General features: G+C 49.1%; 1 long non-coding RNA gene across 2 annotated transcripts in view; it reads right to left on the bottom strand.

The window, feature by feature from the left end:
• Positions 1-321: 321 nt before the first annotated feature.
• The window catches only part of LOC137794576 (uncharacterized), a 43,260-nt gene continuing 23,126 nt past the window's right edge, over positions 322-20,455 (bottom strand). For both annotated transcript variants that reach the window (XR_011078317.1, XR_011078316.1), the window contains exons 3-4: positions 14,355-15,938; positions 322-1,907 (exon numbers count right to left, since the gene is read on the bottom strand). This is a non-coding gene — a long non-coding RNA (uncharacterized lncRNA). The remainder of the gene's footprint in view (positions 1,908-14,354; positions 15,939-20,455) is intronic.

The following is a 20,455-nucleotide window of genomic DNA, read 5'->3' as shown; positions in this document are numbered from 1 at the left end:
CACTGGGGCATCGCCTCTACTGGCTGCCGGGGGGAAACAAAAGGAGGTGTGATCCCCACAAAACATAGGAGCCCAGTGTGTGTGTGTGTGTGTGTGTTATGAATGTGTATCATTGTTCAGAGTTTCCTTCAGGTCCAGCAACTCGCTTCAACACCCCTGCTGCTCACACACAAAAGGCACCTAATTGACACCACAGATTTAGGCCACTAGGTTTAACTGTTCCCCTTCCAACCCTTCAGCCACTGCCGGAATAATCAGAGTAATCCAAGTGAGCGCAGCTTCTCATCGCTTCTTATCGCACAACTCGGGGGGGGGGGGGGGGGGGGGCGATACGAGACGCAACAAAAAGGCACGGCAATGTTTCGGCGTTATTGTTATTGTCGACCAAAACCAACACAGATCATGTCTTGATGCGCTCGGCCCAAAGGTTCACGCTGAGGAGGGATCCTCAAATATATTGTTGTTTTTTTTAAAAAAAGGCAAGACGTGTGGTTTACAGGAATGAATAGTTTGTATACTGTATTTTAGGGACTACTTTGAATTCATATTTTGAGTGTTTAGAGCTCCAGGAGCTTTGGATAGACAGGACGTTCTCGTAGGCAGCCGTCAATCCATCGCTGGTTTTGGTGTTTCTTCGTGGATTTGTTGGTTTTGTTACATCAGGATGGTCGGTAGTGTGCAGGCGTTTAATTTCCGTTTAAAAAAACAAAAGAATGAAAAAACAACAGGCCGATCCGTTTGCTTTCAGGGCCTTCAGTCACCTGCTGTCTGAGGCCAATCATTAGTGCCACTTTGACGCAGGTGAACTCAATCTGCCCTCGTTTTGGAGACGAGTGATAGTCAAACGCACTGAGACATGAGATATGAATCAAATGCTCCCTCTCAAGACAAGCGGCATAAACAGAACATCATGGTTGTGAGTGAAGTAGAAAAACAAGTAAACGTTTCCTTCTCTACAACGATACTACTTTGAAATATTACAGCGCGAAGACGAAGGAAGCGCCGTCTTCTTAAAGGGCCAGTACGCCAGGGAACGAGTCCGCCCACAGGAAACTCATGTGAGAAGAAATACTGAACACAGGTGAACATGTGCCGTCCTCTCAGGAAACAAACAAACATTTACTCGATTAATTACATATTGGTGCTGGGAAAAAAAATTGTCTGCATGACATTAACACTATATATGTATAGATTAAAGAATATCAATAGACTTAACCCGGAGCTGTGCGTTTCAGCTACAAAACCAACATTACATTTGAATACAGAAACAAGGATCAAATAGGAGAGGAAGAAAAACAACTGAGACAAATTTTCATTGCACACATCGTTCAACTTTATTGAGAATATATATCATATCAGGGCAACGCTCGTGGGATTCTGCAATCATCCTACAATAAATGAGTTCATTAACTATGAAAAAGATTGCGTGAGTTTGCATGTGTACATGATGTCCCGCGGAAAAAAGAGGAAAGTAATTCAACGGCGATAAACTCTTGTCAAACGATTTTCCAGTCAGATATTAAAAGGTAAATTACGGAGTGAAAAGAAGAAACCCCTTAGGGGTCTCATCCAATCTCCGACCTAAAATTGGTCTCAAATACAGTAATTCACATCTAATGAAACTAATTTAGGAAAATATTGCTCGGCAGCTCCATTTTACACTTCAGACGGCTGTTAAATGGATCCTTTTTTTAAAACTTACCTTTTTAGCAGCTCTGTATGACTTACCTGTCCGCGTCCACAAAGCCCCGCGCGCTACAACGGACAACCAAGACATCGAATACCGACTGTTCGTGAGAGGCCGAGGCCGGACGCGGTCAGGGGAAAAGACGGCGAGCGCTTTGTCGGAGCGTTGGGGTCCGATCGGCTGCTTTTCTCCTCTCTCGGCGCTGGCTGGCGTTCCTCATCTGTGAAGACACGAGCGAATGAATGAAGAGCGATTAATGGAGGAAAAAAAAAAAAGAAAGAAGAAGAAGCCTGCTTACGTTGTGTAATTAGTCCAGTAATGTAATCTCTAACTCTCGGTTGTCTTGTGACAACATTTAATTAAAACTTTACGCGGGGAGCAGACGGATTGTCAGAGTCACTACGACGCCGTGCTTATTAAATCACGTGCACATGAGCTCTCTGCACACACAGCCTGCTGGGATGACGCTGTTTGTGTCATCACGACACCAGACACACAAAACTGTTCATGTTTATTAGAGGGATGGGGGCGGGGGGTGTCAGTTGTGCATGTGGCTGTGCGTTATATTGTGCGTCTATCAGCTGTCTGTATCAATGGTGTGCGTGACCCCTGAGCTAGCAGACAGTCATGGGTCAAAGGTCTCGGTCGAGCCTGTCTGGGCTTCCTGGCTGACCCCGGCGCCTGCAGCGCAAACGCACACATAAACACACGGGGAAGGGGTGTGGGGGGATGGGCGACCAGACTAATATCACCTTTGGGATTAGGATCCAGACAGAAACACGTTGACCCCAAAACACACACACACACACGAGCACCGAGTGTCTCAGACGGAGACTAGATCTGCTTGGTCATAAAACAGGACCCGGTTGCGCCGCATGACGAGAGAGAAAAGAGAGGATGCTGAGTCCGAGGGAGTCCGTCTAATTAGCGCCGAGTTACACCGGAGAGCGGACAGAAAGGGGCTGCGAGCGTCACCGCAGCGAGCAGAGGAAGCTGCTAACGCGGCGCTAGCTAGCTAGCTACACACGTGACAGTGACGCTGCGAGGATGGAGGAGCGGCCCGGGAAATACAAATAGCATAGCAGTATCGCAGCGATAACGGCTTGGAGGAACCGAAGGTGCGACGGTTACAGGAAGAAGGAAAAAAGGAGCTTTGTTTGTTGCTGAATCTCTCTGTCGTGTGTCAAGCACGTTTAGCTCTGTAATTGCATTTAACCCCAGCTCTGATGTAGCGGCAGGAAGTGAGAGCCCAGAGCACCGATCTGGATAAAACAACATCAAGCGATCGAGACGTTTGTAGAAAAAAAAAAGAAAAGAGAATCACAAATCAAAGAGGAGCGGGACGGAGGGATCTTAGTGAGCGGAGTGAAACAGAAAAAAAGGTCAAATTCAGAGGAGCTGACGGGCTTCACTGCCGGGCCACCGGGAAAACTCCCCTAAATAAGCCCCAGTGTTAAGCTCGCTAATCCCCTGTATTATTGCAACATCTGTGAGGTCTAGAGAGGCTCTGCCAGTGATTAGCAAGACAGATGTAAACAATATCCTGGCTGAAAAGGAGAGGAGAGGAGAGGGCTCGCTTGATCTGGGTAACACAGTGCTGCAAGGATAAAGAAAAGTGGAGATGGATGGAGAGAATGTGGAGAATATAAAGCAGGTGAGGTGGGAGTGTCAGGGGATTTAGGGGTAAAAAGAGGAAGTGGAGGATTGACGGAGGAAAAAAAAGAAGAAGCGAGAGAGCGATAGTGATTTTTGGAATTAAAAAAAAAAAACACAAGAGAAGGAAACGAGGAAGGAGCGCCGCCGGCTCGAGGACGTCTGGTCAGAATAAGGACTGATAGGATACAGTAGATGAGGGGAGGGGGGGGGGGCAGAAGGCGACAGCACGAGGGAGAGAGAGAGAGAGAGAGAGAGAGAGAGAGAGAGAGAGAGAGAGAGAGGAGCAGCAGATTGGGAGACGGCGGGACCCGAGGCCGGGGGTGCCCCGACCGACCGGCTGACGAGACACCAGGGAGACGCGCCTAATTTATGCAGAGTCGGGCCGAGGAGGAGCGGAGGACGTCTGGGGACCCCCCTGAGAAACCGAAGGGGAGCAGCTATGGGTGCTGCGAAGAGGGGCATGTGATGGGGGAGGGGGGAAGGGAGAGGGAGGAGGGGAGGGGGGGCAACAAGGAGGGTGGAGAGGGCCGCTCTCTCTGCTCCGATGCGAGCATGGGCTGTCTGTCTGACGTCCCATTAAAGGTTCGGGACAGGGCATGGGGAACGAGGCGATGAAGGGGAGAGAGAGGGGAAGGGAGCGGGAGGATGGGCGGGAGGAGAAGTGAGGGACAGGCCATGCTTAACCCCCTCCTCCTCCCCTCCCTCCCGCTCTCTGTCTTCCCACCCCACTCCAGTCTTCTCCTCCAGTCTGGCTACCTATTAAATCCACCGAGCCGCCCGTCTGCTTCTCTGCATACTAATTCCCCATTACGACAGCCTTGAACGTGAGCAAAGAACAGAGTCCGACTAAATCAGAGACGAGTGGGCCGGCTGATGGGACCCGGCGGTCTGAGAGGCTGCAAGAGCACTTCAGCATCCGGGCCCGGAAGATTCACGGCACGAGGACAGAGCATGTGTGTGTGTGTGTGTGTGTGTGTGTGTGTGTGTGTGTGAGCCCGGTGTTGCCCTCTGCTGAAATTGGCATAACATCTTTGAATTTATCCGTTTTTATTCAGCATTTTCTTTATTTATACACATGAAGAGTTTATGGAGAGGAAAAAAAATGGAAACCCACGCTAGTGTCACATGATGAGCTGCGCTCCAAAACCTGGAGGTTATGACCCCCGGAAAAAAAAAATCGGAAGGGCTGAGATATAAATATATTATTTGTTGCACAAACTTATATCTGTTTGTTTCAGTATTTCTCTAAATGTCCTTCAAATGGAAGAATTGGAAAATAAAAAAGACTTTAAAAAGGCTCACAATCTCGCCAAGAGGGGTCAGGAGTAGACACTGCTTCATTGTAAGGGTCTATATATATACATATATATATATATATATATATATATATATATATATATATATATATATATATATATATATGTATGCTGGAACACTGCGGCTCTATTGGCACGAAGAGGAAAACAAATACCGACACAAAGTATTAGCTAGCCGTAGCTTTAATATCAAAGTATCAGATTTAATGTCAGTCTTCCCGAATCCTGCATCGGTTTTTGTATGAAGTGTGAGGAGACATACTGTTTGCTTTGTGTATGTGAATCCTGGCCAAGTGAATCAGTTGGTGTGTGCGTGTGTGTATGTGTGTGTGTGTTGTCCCAGGGCCCAGCGAGAAGCAGAAAGGACGGCCGGGCCGGTGATGGTCGAGGCCGGTGATGCAGGCAGACAGTTTAATGACAGTCCTCACCCCTGAACATACAAGCCAATGAGCGGCTGGCACGCCCGCAGATGTACACACACACAAACACACACACACACGCCGTGTGACACCTGCGCGCACATATGTGTGATGTATGGTGTGGCGGAAAAAAATGGCGGTGAAAATGGAAAGAGCACAAAAAAAAAAAATCGCTCTCTGTGAATGACCCTGGAAAAAAATATAACCGGAGAGGCTAGAAATGTCTAACGGGCACTTCTTTTAAGCCGTCACTTTGTTGTGTTAGAAGTCAACAAAAGCACAATCGCACACTTTTAAAACGATTCCTGCGCTGTACGGAAAGCGTCAATGACACGCGAATCAAACGCATTTGATTGACGTCTTTTAAACAATATTCAAACGGACGAAAGCGGCACGGAAACACTGCAGGAAATAAAACTTTTTAGTACGAACTCGCGGTGACGTTCCAGTGAGAAACAAAGCGCTTCATCACGGGGCTCAACAGAAGCCGAGCCCTGTGAGTCTGCAGCCCGGCCCGTGGCCTTGCGTCTTATTCAGAGGGAACCTGCTCGGGTCTGGACTTGAATGTGCTGCCCAAACAAAGACATAGAGCCACCTCATTAAAAAAACATGTCATTGGATCAGGCCCGGGCTGAATTGTGTGATTTTCTCCCTCCTACCATAAGTGGCCGTGACTGAGCGTCGGGGGCTGAATGAGAGGCCGGATTGAGGCCTACCAATGGAGCGCCACGCTACATCCCTGTGGGAACCAAGCCCCCCCTCCTACCCCTCCTCCCCCTCACAGAGGGGGGGCACATTTAAAGCTTTGTTGGTCTGTTAACACAGCTTTTTAAAACGCCTCTTTATGGACTCAGCTAAGCAAACTGCAGCCCCTGGTTTTTCTCGCAGCAGACGGAGAAAGTAAAAAAAAAAAAAGAAAGAAAGGAAGAAAGAAAGAAAAGAGACAGTGAAGGGCAACAGAATAAGAGGGGAAAGTAGATTGAAGAGGTTGTTAAGAAGAACTTGAACAAAAAAGTTGAAGTGAGAAATGTTTTTTTATCTTTTATTTGTTTTTTATGAGACATGAAATGAAAATGATTAGCAGTGAAACCTAAAATCAGATTTGACTATTTTTAAATGCACTGTAACCGCCTGGCCGACATAAAGACGTGCAGAGGACTCTGTGCACCTGCTCTCTCTGCAGAGAGCCACCTGAGGACTGAACTTTGCAGTCGCCTCATGCAGCAGAACCGGGTCGTTGACAAACTGCGTGTCCTCTGATACAGTCAGCACACGCGTTTACCCAGAGGACTACAGGCGTCCTGCTGCTGAAACAATAGGCGTGTGTGTGTGTGTGTGTGTGTGTGTGTGTGTGTGTGACAAACACAGTCCGGCCTGGGAAACCGAGGCTGGAGACTAAGTCAGTCTCACAGGGCGCTCGGGATGACATTGAAATGAATAACAATGAACTTGCGAAGAGTCAAGTTCAGAACATTAGAGATGAACCAGAGCTGAGGAGCGCAGCTGTACACAAAGAAGCTGTGTGTGTGTGTGTGTGTGTGTGTGTGTGTGTGTGCATAATTGTGTCAACGCGCCCAGAAAATATCTCAATATGAGCAGAGCACTGGGCTCGAAGAGCACCCACTAAGATGAAAATGCAGACACACACACACACACACGCACGCAAACACACACCTCACCATCTCGCTCTCCCCCTCCCCTCCCCATCACGCCGCGCGCATGCAGCAAGGACCCCGTCCTTGCAATTCTCTTGCTGTCTGCTGCGCGCCTGATGGAAAAGCCGAGCGACGCGTAGGGGGTGCACATGCCCGAAGGCAAGAAAACGCACGTTTGTAAATCACAGCCCCAATATAAACATAGGGTTTAATAGGGGTTTCTCGGGCGCGTTGGCAGGGGTCCGCATCGCCGTGCGCCTCATCACCCGTGCTGCACGTTTTTTTTCTTTCTCTTCTTCCCCCAGCCTGCTAGCCTGCTACGGGAGGAAACGTGTGAGTGAACAGCCTCCAACCACCAACCAACCACCAACCAGCCAGCGGAGATGATGGTCGGCGGCGCTGGGAATGCATCTGAATACATTTACATAAAGATTGTGCGACGTCGAGGTCGACTGCTGAGAATGCAGCGGGCTCGTCGTTGTCCCCCCAAAATCAGGGTAATGATTGAAATGTGGTGCAGAGAGAAGAAAAGGGGGGCGCGAGGGGGGGGCGGGCGGAAAGCTGTGACTTTATTCTGGGAAGAAACCGGGGAGCCGCTGGGAGCTCAGTGTTCCCTGTCCCCCTTTATGTTAATGACACCAGCAGTGTATATGAACCAGAGATTCATGCTGGAGGAATAACACAGAGGACAAGAGTGTAGCACGATGAGAGCAAAAATAAACACAAAAAATTACAACCCATGAACCCCTCCCACCTCCGTTTGTGTCAATTTACACAAACAAAATAATGACTTTGCTTTCACTGAGATGCTAAAATAAACTCAAACTGCGGACAAATGTGCAAACACTCATAGGGTGTAACACAAAAGCTCTTTTCTCGTATCTGATATATGTATTAAATATCTTAATCACAATGTTATCCTGCTGGTTTGGTTCAAAACTAGAGGTAGAAAGTGCAAAAGTACATCAGCATATCGTGTAATATCTACGATTTTAAGAGTAAATTTGAAGAGTGCTCAAATATTCCTGGGTGATTTTTGTATTTTCTTCTTTGCTTCCCTCTGGGAAAAATAAACCCAGCAAGGATATTTGGTGGTAGAGTGACTTCAAAATACAGCCGGCATGAGACGCACAGCACAGATATTTCAGCTCCAGATTTTATTAGGAGATAAACTGACCAGTTTCTGCTGTAACAAATTTAGAGGATAGGATTCCAGTAACCTTTTTAATCAAATATACGGGATGTAAAGGTGAGCATGGCCTAAGGGACGGAGCAGCTTCTGGAAAGAAGAAGAAGAAGAAGAAGAAGAAAAAAACACTTTAATTTGGAAAAATAAAATAAAAAAAAGGTATAGCCAACAGTGGAGCCCTGCGATAAACCTCTTGCAGATATAGTCAGCTAGCCAAACCATCCTGTCAGATCAGTGCCCGAGGAGAGGCGGAGGGGGAAAGAGAGGCGGCGGGAAGGGGAAGAGAGCAAAACACGGGTGAAAAGGGGTCAGCGGGGAGGAAGGCTAAACCCCAGAAGCAAGCCAAAGATTGTGTGTGCAGTGCATTTATATTTCAGCGTGCGTGTGCGTGTGTGTATATATGTGTGTCAACCCCAGCTGGGCAGACATTTACTTGACATGCTGATAGGGATTTAAGCAGTGGGTGGGTGGTGTGTCTGACCAAGGTGAGTGAATGAGCAGGGAAGGGGGAGCTGGTGGGGATCGGGAGGAGTGTGTGTGTGTGGGGGGAGAGGGGGAGGGGGAAGGGTTGTGTGGACCAGAGGGGCTCACCAAAAAAAAAAAAAAAATCGCCGTTACTAAGCTTGATTTCAGCGCGAGTTGAGACGATTAGTAGACGGAGGCAGAAATGAGGAGGAAAACACGAGGGGTAAGGGAGGTGGGTTGTTATGGGGAGAGCCCTCCAGGCTATGGAGGAGAAGGGGGACTAGTCTATTGAGGTGATGAGGGAAAGCGGGTCTTTCTTTCAGACGCTCTAATGAAGCATAAGTCCCTGGTGAAGAATGGAGGCAGGCTACCGCAGGGCGGGTGAGCCCGAGTCTCTGCTCCCCTTCGTCTCTCGCCTCTCTCCTCCGTCCTCTCCTCTCCTCCATCCTCTCCTCCATCCTCTCCTCGTGTGCGGCGGTCCCTCCTCCTCCTCCTCCTCCTCCTCCTCTTAAAGGGCTTGTACGCTGTTTATTTCAAAAAGAGGCCGTAATGTGCCGCGAGCCGCACGCACGCACCCGCCTCTCAGGATGATTTGATGAAATGGCAACGAAACGGTGGCCGAGCTGCATTCCCACCAATAAAGAGGATTGCTATTGACGGGGCGGCTTCATCAGGAAAATGTGACACGTGGGGAAAAGGCAACATTTGAAATTAGCAAATGGCTCTCAGCCCCAAGATTGAGTACACTGCGCCGCAACAGAATTTGAATTTTTTTTTTTAAATGGGATGATTTCAGATGATTTCCGTATTGGATCCGGCCGACATAGATTTCTGATTGAGGCGTGCCGTGCACGTATACGATGAACCCCGAGCCGACATGTTAAATTACAGGAGGCAGCAGACTGAGACAGACAGGGTGGATGGTGTGGGATGGGGGGGCCGCTGTCAAAGTGTCTGACTGGGTTTGACTGTTTTTGGCTTGGGGGTGTGTGTGTGTATGTGTGTGTGTGTGTGGGGGGTTGTTTGACCAACGGGTTGACTGGGCTGCAGGGCTGATTCCTGGCTCGATTTGGCTCAGGGCCGGCTGGAGACGGGCCAGCGGCCGACTGAAAGGGGGTTGGGTTCCTTCCCCCTTGCTTCTCGGGCTCAAGTTGTCCCCGAAGCGAAGCAATAAGGAGCAGCTTATAAAATAAGCAAACACGGAGGCAGCTTTCAGCCAGCCAGCCGGTGGATGAACGGCAGATGAACCACACACACACACACCAACACGCACACCCCTGACCTTGACCCTTGAGGTCCTTTCTAACCTGTTTCTGAATGGAAGTCCGTGCAGCTGGGACGTCTAGCCGCGAACTAACCGCAACCCCCCTCCGGCGCAGAGCCCCCTCGTCCCCTAATCACGCAGGCCGTTCCCACGCTTGACGACCGTGACGCTGCCTCTGCATCCTGAACGGCGCAATTTAATATTTGCGTGGCTTTCTCGGAGAGAGGGGAAGGGAGGGGGGAGGGGGGGGGGGGGGGCACAACAATCCCCAGGATTTTTCTGTGGCTTGTCAGAAAGCGCCTTGCTAAAAATATTAGCACCAATGTTTTTCTTTTTCAATTCGGGGGGGAAAGCTTTTTTTTCTTTGATTCCGCGCAATATTGTTCCTCTCTGCTGCACGCCTCGAATCGCATCTGCAGTCTCACTGCACGGCTCGCCCATATAAACCATTCAGCCCGAGCACATACGCATGCCGTATAATGTATGTGTGAGTATGTGTGAGCGTGTGTGTGTGTGTGTGTGTGTGTCCATACACGCGTCTTAGAGGGGGTTCAAACCCCATCCACCTTCACATTTTCATTACGGCCAAATCTCAGGCCCGTGCTACAGCAGCGTGGCCTTTTGCAGGCGGGCCGGCAGTTTAATCACACATACAGCACTACTCCATTTTCATTTCCTTTTCATACAGCCTCCATTCCACTACGGCTTCATAATTCTCCCCTCGGAGCTGTCTAGCCCGTCTGAGGGTTTGCGGCCTGTTGAAATGACATAATCAGTGACTTGGATAAATGCCTGACTGTTTTTTCCCTGAGTCTATAATCAGACTTGGGCTCAGTGCTGCAGCTCCGAGGAAGAAGCAGCAGCAGCAACACTTGACTCAGGAATTGCTTCCTAAGGAGGGTTGTTTCACATAAGGAATTTAGTTGAGTGTCGACAGAATTCATTTATTTTGGTCCACCAAGTGGATCTTGACAAATGCAGTGGCGGCTGTTACTTGGAGAAGCAGGAAAAAGTGTCACGTTTCAAATGAATATGGATCATTTAATTACAGGCAGGCAATTTGTTTAGCAAATTAATGTCTTAATTGACAGGATTATTGGAGAGATTGCCGGAAAAACTAAATATTAAAGCATTAGATCTGTCAGAAATATTGAACTTTTATTGCAAAACAAAGTAATGAGCACTGCTATTGCATGAATTCATGTATATATGCGTGAAAAATGTGGCTTAAAAAATACTTTCCTGATAATTTGGGCTCAGCAATCTTTTCCAATGAAATGTCATCCAATCTAATTCATAATATCACGTCCATGTAACCAAACACATGTGACTGCAACGTCATATAAGGAAATTCTCCACACGAGGGAGTGGACCGAAATACCTGTTGTGCAGTATTTGAAAGATATCATCGCGCCCTTATTAAAATTTCCTTTTTTTCCCCCCCTTTCTCCATTTGAATGATGAAGTGTTTCGGGAAAGAAGCGATCACTTATTTGTCTCAAAGACGTGGAACGGTGCCGGGGTGAATTGAGCGACGGCTGTAAATGCTTTCAGCAACTATTACTTCAGAGGGTGGAACACATTCAATCAATACCTAAGCAAATAAAAAAAGCACCGGGCAGTCTGGATGAGAAAAGCTGCAGCGGACAAATAAAGCGCCCTACACTCAAGCCTCTCCACAAAAAAATATTAGTAACACCACGCCTAAATACATGTGCGAGGGTTAAGGCCATAACCAAATGTGTATCTTCATTGTCCGGTGTTGAGAGAGCATTTGAATCTTATTAATCATGCAACAATCTCATCAAAAAGGACGTAGCTCTTCTTTCTTAAAGTCATCATTTCGACAGATGCAAATCATCCACGTAATCATGAAATATGTGTGAAAGTCATGTGGATATAAAACCTCAAGCATGTAATAAAGTCCTCTGTGTGGCTTTGCTGCTGAAGGTCTTTGGACTCGAGGCCGATTAGAATAAGTGCATATTGTGCTCTGACATACAAATACACACACACACACACACCCTACTATATTCATGCACATGCAGTACGTCCACCTAAAGCAGGGCGCACTGTGCCACCCTGCCGGTACTCTTTGTGTTGAATTATGCATAATTGCAGCACACACACACATGGCTATAACTGTTATTAGCATAAAAGCTTTTCTGCAGGAGATGGTGTTGGGGTGCGTGTCCTTTTTTTCCCCCCTTCTCCTGAGAGGAAGAGTGAATGGACACATTCCCACCGCCGCGATATGGATTAGCACGCGTGTGTGTCCATACGGTATATGTGTGCATTAGCGCGTACGTTGACAGTTATGGCGGCTGACTAGCATACGTGGACGGGTGTTATGTTCATCTGGCGCTTCATAAAACGTACGGCGTTTGATCTGAATATGCAAATCAAGAATACAAAACGACTCTACCCCGGTTTATCCCCCAGTAACCAGACAAACTACCCTTTTCTTCTTCTTGGACGGACTTAACACCCACCTCCATGCCTCCCCATCCACCAAGAGAACCCCGCCCTTCCGTAGTGCCCACACAAACGGTCTCATTCATTCATTTCACAACATGTTTAAATCATTTTCAACTTCTCTTTTATTTCCTTCCTTTCACTCTGTCTTCTTTCTTTCTGAAAACTTGGCAAAAGCAAACCTTAACTTTCACAACGTACGCATATTTGCCCGGGAGAAGAAAGAAGAAAAAAAAAGCTAAATAAAAGTGGAGCAGTGAAGTTACGGACCAAATAAAGAGATACATTCGATAAACTCAATAGCGCGCGTCTGGATTGTACTTGAGCGCAAATTTGAACCTTCCTGTAGGTCCTCTAGACTGGTATTTCCCCCCCACAAATAGCCCCTCCAGGCTAACTGCAGCCAGCGTGGGCACTTTGCTGTAACCTGCTCTCCACCTCGGCCTCATCAGTGCCACTACGGGCTGATTAGACAGCGAAGCTTGATTAAAACTGCCCGAGTCTGCGAGAGATGACGATAACAGCCTCTTGCGGATTGGCAAAATGACAGCGGCGGTTACCACACGACATAAAAAAAAAGGGTAATTCATTTCCTCAAAATCTCCATGCGGTGATTTTCAAGGGCAGCGCACAACCCCGTGATTTGCCATTTAGAAATATTAGCCTTTCGTCACGGGCTCTTCCTAAAAAGGGAGAGCGAGCGCGTTGCCCTCCGGTCCTTGCTGTGAAGTTCAAGGCTACAGATCGCGTACAGCAGTTTCTACAGAGTGGATGATAGCCTATTTCCAGGCCGCGGACAATTCACCAAATCGCTTTTCTCCAATAATTAGCACTGACAGGTGAAAACGGCTTCGAATGCCACGGGAGTTCACAATGAAACGGACAATTGCGCCAACACACACACAAACATAAACACACACACACACATGTCAATGCACAACAGCAGCAACAGAGGATCCATCAGCACAGCTAACACCACATTAAGACCATAAAGCACCAATACATCTCCTGTTCCACGTACACAGCCCGTACCCTGCTGCTTCTGCACTGATACCCCTGATCCCCCTGCGCTTTGACAAGGCGTAATAAAGCCTGTATGAAGCGCCGCATTGTGTGGGGAGAACACAATGTTGCATGCTGAGTGCTGTGAGAAGGGCGTACACCGGTGGGTCCCACGGCGCAGCAGCGCACCAGGGCCTATAGCAGGGAGTGCTGAGCATGCTAATGAGGTCATTATGTTATGCCTCTCCCTCGCGCCTGCTCCCCTTTACAGTGTGGGCTTTGCCTGTCAGAGGAGGCAGGGCACCCTGGTAATGCAGCCAACCACAGATGTCACATATGGCACAATGAGAAGACACATGAGCGTCTCTGAATGAGTCGCGGAGAGAAAGACAGGGGTGCCGCTCCATTTTTTTTCTCTTCCAGCTAGCATCAAAAGCAGGAGCACGCCACCACAGATTTGCATAAGGTGAGCTTATATACAGCAAAGTAAAGGAGGAGGGCAACAACGGGCAACATTCATTTGCTAATTGTTCCCGCTGTGTATTCAATCAGCAACCGCACAGGGTTGTGGATACTTCTTTTCTTCTTTCTCTTTCCCCCCCTCCACCCCCATTTTAACGCTCGCGCTATTATTTACAACCGAGGGGGAGGGGCTAAGTACCAAGCGCATGCAAATGCAATTACAAGATATTTGCATAGCCGTTAACGATTAGAAGGGCAGATGGCAAACAGCGGGCATTAAAAAGCGACCGGGCGCCATCTTGGCTGAGGAGACAGCTGGCAGACAGGAATCGGCCATTTTGTAAGCATGGGTTCGCTGCCAGTTTGAGGCGTGGAGAGGCGCCAGTCTCTCTCTCTCTTTCTCTCTCTGTGTGCCAGGAGATTGGCAGGCGAGGGGGAATTGTGCTTTAATACCCTCCCTGGTATCGGCAACAACAAGGAGCTCCTCCAACAGTCAGTGACAGTGTGATCACAGCCCGGGGGCTGCTGCTGAGAGCCGACTGCGGAGATCAACTACAACATAATGTGTCGGTGTTCCTTTTAAAAAAACGCACACACAACTCTGAGCAGAGATGGTATCTTATCATAATAATGTAACGAGGGGAAGGAAAGAGGAGAGGGGGGGTCCTGTTTCTGTTATTCGTCTTGAGTTCAATGCGATCAGAATGGTGTGATTGGTTTTATTTGCCATAAAACAAGCAATTAAAGGAAGGCACTGTACTCACCGGGTGGTATACGAATCCCGCTGTAATCTCTGCAAGTTGTCGTGCTTGGAAAACGGTTCATCTGTCCTGTAATGTCTTTTCAGCCGGATGTTTCTCCCACTGCACGACAAAAAAAAAGAGTCTTTTCTACCGAAAGGGCTTTCACCCTCGACACTGGAGGGCCAGCTATTTTCATTCCTGAAGATTTTGCGAATTTTCTGGAGTCGCCACCAATTTTTCATAAAACATCTGAAGAGCGAATGTCTTTGTGACGGAGAAGGGTGGGAAAGGAGGGGAGGGGAGGGGAGGGGCGTGGACGTGTTGAGCAGGTACAACAACTACTGTCCTTTTCATCTCTCATTCAATTAGCGGCCATTCACTTGTGCTGCCGTGGGATCCCTTCTGCACAGCAGTAAGTGGCCTTCAGGTGCTATTTCCACACATATAGAGGGAGAGAGACAGAGAGAGAGAGAGAGAGGTATGAAAGCTGGGGCCCGCCTTCCCTTCTTCCACCTTATAGATCAATACTGCACTGCCATATCCTCTGATGGGAGCTGCTGTAGTGAGAGTAAGAAAATCTAAGGCGAAAAAGACAGGTTGGTGTCTGATACTGCCGATGAGAGAAAAAGTTCAAATTGTCCTTTCAACCCGGCTCGGGAGACGTTGGGCGCACTGTGCGCGGCGGCGCGCTCGGAAGCGGGACCGAGCAGACGCGTCCTGTGCGCCGTCTCCGATGGCTCCTTATCAAACAGTTAAGGTGGAATGAGTAATAAGAGGGAGGAAGCAGGAAGAAAAGCGACCTTCAACGTCCTGTCTTATTCTTCTTCCGTTTTACTCTCCCCTTCCTCCCCCCCCCATCTGCCCGCCAGCCCCTCGCTGTCTTCCGTGTCTCTCTGACAAAGTTTTATCAAGTGGTGTTGGACGCGGCAGAAAAAAAAAAAAAACCCTCCGGCTGAACCACACACAAAGACTCTCTTTCTCTCCGTCTCTTCCATCTCCCTTTTTCTCTCTATTTTACACACACACACACACACATGTGCACCTTCTGACACACACACTGCGTGTGGGGCGGTGAGGGCCCTGGCCCTGGCTGGTGCTGGGACTGTTGGAGGAATAAGATAGAGAAAAGAGAGAGATGGGGAGAGGAGCTGGGAGCAGTGGTGGTTGCTGGTCCCTGGGCTCCGAGGCCTGCAGGCGGTGCTGGGCAACCTCTGCTAGCCTCTCTCCTCCGTATTGATTTCTGCTGCTCCAGCGCTGCTCCGCTCTGCCGCGGAGGCTCCTAGCCGGCGGGGGATGAGAGCTCGGCTCACCCGCCTCACCTGCCTCTCTCCTGGCTTGGCTGGCCTAGCCTGCCCACTCTGCCGCAGCTTTGGCTGGCCCCTGCCGGCTCCCCGGGACCCCTGTATGCAGCGCCGGGGCCACAGGAGGAGGGCAGCCAGAGAGCCCATGGCGATCCACAGCTGTGTTCACCTGCTCTGGGTTCACCCGCTTTCGAACCACCTCCTCGAACTGCTTCTATCCTTCTCTAATTCCATCCTTCCACCCACTCTGCTTCTCGTCTTCCTCCTCCACTGCCTCCTCCTCCTCCTTCTTCTCCTCGTCTTCCTGCCGAACACAAACAACCAGAGACAGAGATGGAGAAAAAACAAGTTAATCTCAACTTTCAGCATTTTACCCACTCTGAATGTCAATCCCCGTCTTTGATCAGCGAGAAGTCGGGGGTGAGGATTCTGGCATCCTCTCTCAGGCGGTAATGTGAACCTGCTAACCTTAGAGAGCAGAATCTGCAGGGATTGTAGGCCCGAGAGTTAAGTGTGTCAGACAGAAAGATACTGTCTGCCAAAGGTACTCTCAGCTATTAGATGTTGATGTGCTGCAGATAGCAAAATATGGCAAGAGTGGGGCCCATTATGAAAATCACCACTGCGTCAATAAAATACACTAGAAATATTTCCAGAAAAGAAGTTCTCTCTAAAACAAGCAGGCTTTTTTTTTCTCCTCTCTTCGACGCGCAAAACCACAGAAATGTGTATTTATATGCTCTTATGGTGAAATAACAAAAGCGACAATTAAAACTGACAGGATATTTCAAACTACTCTTCTTTCCCTCTCTCTCTCTGCACCATAGTGAGTGTGAAGGAATGGAAATGTTTTGGCCGGACCAGTGCTGCTCTTTAGAAACTTTGTCAAAGAAAACATCTCCGCTTTTGTATCATCGAGAATTATTCAAATGGAGTTCAGGAGCCCTCTTCTTATGATAATAGTAGTTGGGGGTGTGTGGGGTGTGTGCGGGGGGACATTTCTTTGAGGATTCATGGTCCCATTGTGCTACTCGACAGAGAAAGAGCCATGGCCAAATTCAACCCCCACCACCACCGCCGCACATTGCACCATCACCACCACCGCGCCGCAACGACCACGCGGCCTCTAAAAAAAAAAAAAAACCCTCGCCGCAGTCACCGTGCACGGAGCTGTGACAGCCCTTCTGTCCACCCCCTTCTGCAGGCCCGAAAACAAGGGGATTGAAACCTACGGGCCGACTGCCAGGGGAATAGAGAAGTAAAGTGCGGAGGTTTAGAGCCGGTGGGCTGGCAAGGCTTTGGGAGTTAGAGCTGTCTGTTAAGGAAAGAGCAAAAGGGGGTGGGGGGGCTGGGGTTACACTGTTGGGACAAGAGAACCAAGTTTGAAAGAAGGGGAGGGTGAGTTGAGTTAGGGGGACATGGATGGGGACCGGGGGTGCGGTGCATGTCTCAGACACAATAATACTATTCATTGGGCTCAGACATGGGTGTTAACTCCCCTCTGACAGAGCACAATGGGACTCGGTGGCATTCAGGCAGCCTTGGTGATATTGTTAGTTCAGGGCTGCATTCTCCCTGCCGCAGGATAGAGCGCCTGCATTGTACCCGTCCGGCAGGATGGATGGAGGGAGGTTTGAGAGGTGAAAGGCAAAGAAAGAGAGAACAGTACGTTTGTCTATCTGTCAGTGCTGACGGAGCGAGGGGCAGAGGGAACAGAGGGCGGGGAGGGGGCGGCGGAGGCGGTGGTGGTGGTTGTGGTGGTGGCGTTGGGGGTGTTGTGCCCCATGGCATTGGACTTGTTTGTTTCAGAGGGGAGGGGGGTAATGAAAGGAGAGAAACTGAGACTAAAAAGAGATCCTGCAATAAATATTACTCAAGCAGCCGCGTGTAGGGCTAAAGAGGCATTTAAAAGGGCGGGGACATAAACGAAGCGAGGAAGACATGGCGGCATCTTTATGGGGGGGAAAAAAAAAACACGGAGCGATATTTGTCTGCTGGCTCTGAGTGTAACACGCATTTTGTGTTATACGTATTAAAAAAGAAGGAGAGCGGAAAGGAGTGGAGAAAGGGGCAGCGACGGAAAATGAGAGCTGTGGAGGTTTGCTGCTGTTTGTGACTCGGATGAGGCAACATCCAACCACCATGAGACCTACTTTTCCGAAGGAGAAGAGGCGGGGATGCAGCACGTAATTGTAACGGGAGGAGAAACAGAGCATCGAAACCAGAATAGTACATACAGCATTGGGGGAAACGACACGAGTCAGATTTCTATCCGAATGTAGCGCAGGTTTAAGAACAACGCAAATAAATGTGCGTTTTCCAATCCACTGCGGTTAAGTGTGTATCTGCTGCTTGTCCAAGTTCAAACATTAGAGACATGGAGTGTCGCTTACTGGGGCGCCAGGAGATTTTGGTGCACCATATTTTCATGATACATAAACAAAATGTTCATTCGATTAATGGAGAAAATGAGTTGCGGGCCCGAGAAAGTATTCCCATCCCACGTCACATACAAAAATGGAACACTATGTTGCCACGAGGGCTCATATAGACGTCGAATCAAATTCCTTTGGATGCTGCATTCACTGAACGTCGGCCCTCCCACGCAACACTTACAGGACAACAGATCTGTGAGGTGTGGATGTAAAAAAGGACAGAGATATAAAAGGATGCAGAATGAATGTATCTCATCACTAACCCGCTATAGACATGGTGACACACAACCCACATTTGCACACACACACAAACAGACGATCGCTGCACAGAACAACCTGCTTTCATGAACAGTACTTTGTTTGTTTCCCCGCTGGTAAACTCTGACCAACCGTTCCCATAGCAACCTTACCTACTTGTTCCCGCTGTGACTGTGTGTGTGTGTGTGTGTGTGTGTGTGTGTGTGTGATAGATAAAAAAGAGGGAGAGAGGTATGTGGGGTTGTGTGGAGGTTTCGAGCGTGACTCCCTGATCTCAAAACAACACGTGTGCCTGTGTGATCCCGCTAATGTTCCCCCTTTTAATCTCTGACGAGCTAAAAACCTTCAGACATGTCCCTCCTCTTCCTCCACACATCTGCATTCGCTCCCAGCCGCGTGCACGGCCCTCCTCGGAGAAGGGAAGAGCCGGCGGTGCGATGCTGGGGTGTCAGGGAGGCCCGGGCACGGCTCCTCGTCGGGGGGCTAATGCCCTTCAGCGGAGGCCAGAGTAGATAGGGTTGATGCCCTTTGTCCCCGGTGGGGGGATTACACCGGTCAACCAGCACGGACAATGTACCACCCTCCTGCAATGGGAGGACCGACCTGCTCCTCACCAATGATAGGGGCAGTCAACTGATCACTAACTTAATTAAGGACAGAGGGAGGTAAGACAGGAGGAGGACGTGGCCGGCGCAGGAGACGGAGGGCCAGAGGTCGAGGAAGTATAGAGCTGCGGGATCGGGAAAATGAAGTGAGAGTGGAAGAAAAGCCATGCGAGGAGCACGGGGACACGCTAAAATAAGAAGAGGCACGGAGTTGAAAAGAGAGCAATAGGAAGAGGCGGGAGGGGTGAACGCGAGGCTACTCTAGCACGGGATTAGGCGAGGGAAGATGAAAGGATCAGATCTAACAGAGGACAGGGAAAGGGCCAGGAGAAGATGGCCAGGAGGAGGGAGGCCGGCGACTCCAACTCAAAGCAAGGAAATCAAGTAGAAGAGTGAGGAAGAAGAGAGCTCAGGTGTCTGTGACCCTGAGGCACTGGTGGAAGAAGCCTTTTTTCTTTTTTCTTTACAAGTGCTCCACAATGTTAAAACTCCCTCTATTTATGCCACAGCACACACACCTATTCAGATCCAAAGACAAATGCAGCAGATAATTCTATTACAGAGGACTTTAACAGAGGATATTTAGGGGACAGTTAGCTGGCCCAGGTAGTGGAGCTCCGGCCCAATGCAGACAGATATGGCTTTGCAATACTTAACAACAGGGATTTGGCAGCACTGTTGATTGAACATGCCAAATCCCATTTGTCGGAGGACTGTGCGCGTTTGTATCGACACTCTGTAACCTTGTGGCTCCGTAAAAAGAAGACCTCAGAGTGTGTGTGTGTGTGTGTGTGTGTGTGTGTGTGTGTGTGTTTCACTGGCGGGCAGGCAGGCAGGTGGGTGGCACTGTTCAGCTGGATAGGTGCATGGGTCTGAAATCCCCTTCATCTATGCTCCTCTCCATCCCTTCATCCTTCCATCTTTGCTTTTGCTGTCTGCCTCGATTCCCTCTCTTCACAAAAAAGGGTGACAAGAAAGAGATAGAGAGGGTTTCTCAACACTCCTTTTCTTGCTTTCCCTCCCCCTCGCCTCCCTCCCGCCGCTCCTTCCATCCCCTATGGTAGAGCTGCCAGACAGGAGTGCTCAGCAGCTCTCCGAACGTTATTGATCCTGAGAGCAAGCCGGCCAGGGAGTTGGTGTCTCTCTCTCTCTCCCACTACCCCCCCTTCCTTCTCTCTCTCTCTATCCTCCCTCCATCACACCCTCATCCCCCACCACAACCCGCAACTTTTTCCTCCCTCCCTGCCCGCCTCTACTTCATTTATCAAGGTTAAAGAACTCTTATAAAAAAGGGAAGAGGGGGTCGCCTGGATGTTATCTGACTTCATGAAAGAAATCCCCTCAGGCCACTCCACTAGAGGAGGATGCTCTTTGCCAGACCCAACTCTGCACAACACACACACATACATACACACATACACACACACACACACACACACTCACACACACACACAACATGCAGTGGCACCAAGCAGCTGCCCACTCATAGCTAGTCAGAAATAGAAAGGAGCATGTCCAGTTTG

Source organism: Clinocottus analis, unplaced genomic scaffold, assembly GCF_023055335.1.
Source record: "Clinocottus analis isolate CAN_PGR_092001 unplaced genomic scaffold, fCliAna1.0.p SCAF_25, whole genome shotgun sequence".
NCBI lineage: Eukaryota > Metazoa > Chordata > Actinopteri > Perciformes > Cottidae > Clinocottus > Clinocottus analis.
This window is presented reverse-complemented; position numbering and strand designations above follow the sequence as displayed.